Source organism: Leptonychotes weddellii, chromosome 4, assembly GCF_054177405.1.
Source record: "Leptonychotes weddellii isolate Sample4059 chromosome 4, ASM5417740v2, whole genome shotgun sequence".
NCBI lineage: Eukaryota > Metazoa > Chordata > Mammalia > Carnivora > Phocidae > Leptonychotes > Leptonychotes weddellii.
Window position 1 is genome coordinate 52,317,757 of NC_138372.1, and position 4,348 is coordinate 52,322,104.

General features: G+C 37.1%; 1 pseudogene; it reads left to right on the forward strand.

Annotated features, from left to right (window-relative positions):
• The first annotated feature begins 374 nt into the window (after positions 1–374).
• Positions 375–1,220, forward strand: LOC115944912 (U3 small nucleolar ribonucleoprotein IMP4 pseudogene; annotated as a pseudogene).
• The last annotated feature ends 3,128 nt before the right edge of the window (positions 1,221–4,348 follow it).

Here is a 4,348-nt window from a genome sequence, read left to right on the forward strand (position 1 = left end):
TAGTCTCTGTTATTCCTTTCTTGCCTTTGTTTAGGTTATTTGAATATATTGAATTCCATTTTAAGCTCTCTGTTGGTATTTTAAGCTATACTTTTTTGTGTTGTTATTTTTGATTGCTTCTCAAGGTATTTCAATATACATCCAAAATGTTATGTAGTGTACTTAGAGTTAATATTGTACTATTTCACACAAAATAATGTAGAAACCCTGTAACCTTGTAGGTTCATTTATCACCATTCATCCTTTATGCTATAGTTATGTAATATTTCTAACATATATTATAAAACTCCACCAGAAACGCCACCAGAATTTCTAACATATATTACAAACTCCACCATTTATAAATGGTACATGTTATTTTAAAGGAATTATAAGATATTTACAATCTCCCAGATATTAAATAAATTGTGATGCTTTTTATTTTCTCCTGAAGAACCAAATTCCTATCTGGCATAATTTCCCTTCAACTTTAAGGACTTCTTTTAAAAATTCTTACAGTGTAAATCTGTTAGTGATAAACTCTCTTAGTTATCTTTTAATTTGAAATATCTTCATTTTGCCTTTTATGTTGAAAAATATTTTCATTGCATGTAGAATTCTTTGGTGAATTTTATTTTTCTTTTAACACTGAAAATGTTACCCTTTATCTTCTTGATGGTCAGGGGTCAAGAATCCCAAGGTCATGATTACTACCTCCCCAGGCCCCAGTTCCCACCTCAGATTTTTGCAAAGGCACTGAAGTTGATGTTCTGGGGTGCCCAGTGCATGAACTGTGGCTGGTATGAGATAGGGGCACTGGTGTAAGCCTGCCCAGCAAGGTCACCAACATGCTGGTTGTTCATGAGCATCAAGGCACACCTGTGGGGTTCATTGTCAGCTATTTATCTTTCAGCCTCACTGCTTATTCTATACTGTGAATGTGATCATGTGTCATGATGTCCCCAACCTGGACACCATGTCAGGCCAATCCTTACCTCATAATATATGACTTCTCTGTCCACCTGGGCGAGGGAATGTCTGACATATTCTGGTACCTGTTCCCTGTGCCCAAAGATGACAAACATCTGGTCATCACCATTTAAAACCAAGATAACTACATCTCCTTTCATGTACGTGATCCACTTGGGCACAGTGGAGCAAGAGACTACAGCAAACATGGAATGGTCCGGCACCCCTAGACTAACACCACACACAAGAGGGTCTTCCTGAGCACTGAGTGAGCCCGCTTACCAGTCAGTACATGGACTTGGACCCAGGAGATGGGGAGGAGTCGGAAAAAACTCTGTGTGACACACAAACACACATATGCACACACACGTCAGTGGTATTTCTTTTTCATCACTGCAGATAGCTCTATACTTGCTATAAAATCCTTGAAGGCTAACTCCAATCTCGGTCTTCTTGCATATGGCCTTCATTTTGTCTTTTCTCTTGCAATTGGATCACATTTTCCTGTTTTTCATTTTGTTTTGTGTTTTTGTATCATTATGGACATTGTGACTGCTGTGTTTGTAACTCTGGCTTCTCCTAAAGGGTTAGGATTTGTTTGTGTTACCTATTCTTTCTCTTGATCCTATTTCTTCATATGTCAAAAATATAGTTTTTAATGTCATATGTTGCATCTGAAAATTTATGGGCTTGGATAATGTTATCTCTCCTTAGAGATGATTTACCCTATTCTCTGATAAGCAACAGAAGGCATATCAGCTCAATCTGATCATGGACTGAACTAACTTAAAGCTGGTTTTCAGTGTCGTAAGTTCAAACTTTCTCTTTTTTGCCCATGTTCCCACACTATAGCTCTCCAGGGGTCCCAACTGACAGTGTGGGCTCTATTTTAAAGCCCTCATTCTTGGGAGTTTCTAAACTTCATTTCTTTTCTCAACAGCGGAAGACTACCAAAATTCTACTCTGCTTCACAATCACTTTTTGCTTGATTTCTTAGCTTCTTGTCACGTGCAGCTGAAATGGCAAATGTTTTGGAAGGTAAACCAGTGTCATCCAGTGTCAAGGTGACTTATTTGCACCTTTGTTCTCAGTGAGATCTTAAACTTTCAAATTCAGGCTGCTTTGGCGACCCTAAACTCAACTTTTATCTTCCCAGACTGAGAGATCATTCTGAAATTCTACTGGCTTCTCTTCCAGTATCTATTCCCACAAGCTTCTTGGTCTTTTGGTCTCTTGACCTATGCAGAATATGAACAAGTGTCCTAAGAGAAAAAACAACATGCAGAAAGTTAGGCACACTTTAATAAATTTCCCTTCTCTGCTTGATGTGGCCCCTCACACCCTGGTACATTAGAAGCTCCCTAATATCTTTATCAAGATTTTAGTGGAGTATTTTTCATTGTTGTTGTTTTGTTTTTTAATTATTCTAGGTTGAAAGTATTGGTCTGCTACCTACTACTCCATCATAGCCAGGAGACTTACCTAGAATGACTATTTCTAAGAAATCGCTAAAATTACAGGCATACCTTGTTTTATTGTGCTACTCTTTATTGTGTTTCAGAGACATTGTATTTTTTACAAACTGAAGGTTTGTGAAACCCAACATCAAGCCAGTCTATCAGCACAATTTTTTCAATAGCATTTTCTCATTTGTTCTCTATGTCACACTTTGGTAATTCTTGCAATATTTCAAACTGTTTCAATATTATTATTTTGTTGTTGTGGTGGTCTGTGATCAAAGATTACAACTCATTGAAAGCTTATGATGTTTAGCATCTTTTAGCAATAAAGTATTTTTTTAACTGAGGTATGTACATTGGTTTTGAGACATAATGCTTTTGCACACTTAATAAATGACAATACAGTGAAAACCTAACTTTTATATGCACTGGGAAACCAAATAATTCATTTGACTTTATTGCAATATTTGCTTTATTGCAGTGTTCTGAAACTGAGCCTGCAATATCTCCAAGGTATGCTTTTAATTTTATAACATAAATGTTTATGATCACATTATATTTCATTGAACTGATGTTCTATAACTTTGTCAACATCCTCCTATGATATTTATGATGATCTCATTTAAAAAATTTTTGCAGTTGACATCTAAATTTATATAGCTTTTTCTGAAGAATTATTTTTTTCAGAATTAATTCAAAAATATTGTGCTAGGGGCGCCTGGGTGGCTCAGTCGTTAAGCGTCTGCCTTCGGCTCAGGTCACGATCCCAGGGTCCTGGGATCGAGCCCCGCATCGGGCTCCCTGCTCAGCGGGAAGCCTGCTTCTCCCTCTCCCACTCCCCCTGCTTGTGTTCCTGCTGTCGCTATCTCTGTCTCTGTCAAATAGATAAATAAAATCTTTAAAAAAAAAAAAATATTGTGCTAATCTGCAACACCACTTACAACTGTAATTGTTGCATTTTTATTTCTAGTTCTCCAGCATTAAAGACTTTTATAATGGGATGCCTGGGTGGCTCAGTCAGTTGAGCATCTGCCTTTGGCTCAGGTCATGATCCCAGGGTCCTGGGATGGAGCCCCGTGTCGGGCTCCTTGCTCAGTGGGGAGCCTGTGTCTCCCTCTCCCTCTGCTGCTGCTTCCCCTGCTTGTTCTCTCTCTCCCTCTGCCAAATAGATAAATAAAATCTTTAAAAAAATTTAAAAATAAAGACTTTTATAATAATTAATTTTGTATGACTTAATAATTATAAATAACATCTTATTTCAATGTGGATTCTCTTTGATCACTGGGGGTGCCTGGCTGGCTTAGTTGTTAGAGCCTGAGTCTCTTGATCTCAGGGTCATAAGTTCAAGCCCCACACGGAGTGTGGAGCCTACTTAAAAAAATAAATAAATTTGAATTCTCTTTGATCACTTACAAAGTTAAAACTGTATGATATTTGGGGCATGGGGAGTAATTTCAAGGACTGCATGTCAGTAGAGCTATTAGGTTAATATCCATAATTATAACAATGGATCAATCCATTTCTCCAGTTGTTTGTGGTATGTTTTCCCTTGTATTCTTCTCAGAATTTTGCACAATATCGAAGACATAAGATGTACCCATTAAACATTGATCAACCTGAATACCATCTTTACTTTTCTTCTTAAATAAGTTTAGACCATCTTCAAATAACATTTCAGAGGCTTTAGTTATACATGGTACAAAATTGTGGCTTATTGTTTTAAAGCATTTACCATATGTCCAATAACCTTCCTTGCTGGATGCCTCATTCTGATCTATTTTATCATCATGAAAAATAATATGGTTTTGAAAAATGAGGACATTATTCATGACTGCTAGATAAAGCATGTCAGCCTGAGTTTTTGATTGGAAGAACAGTCAGTTCTGCTCAACCATCAATCTCTAAACTCCTATCTTTCTGTAAGCAAAGATAATGTAGCC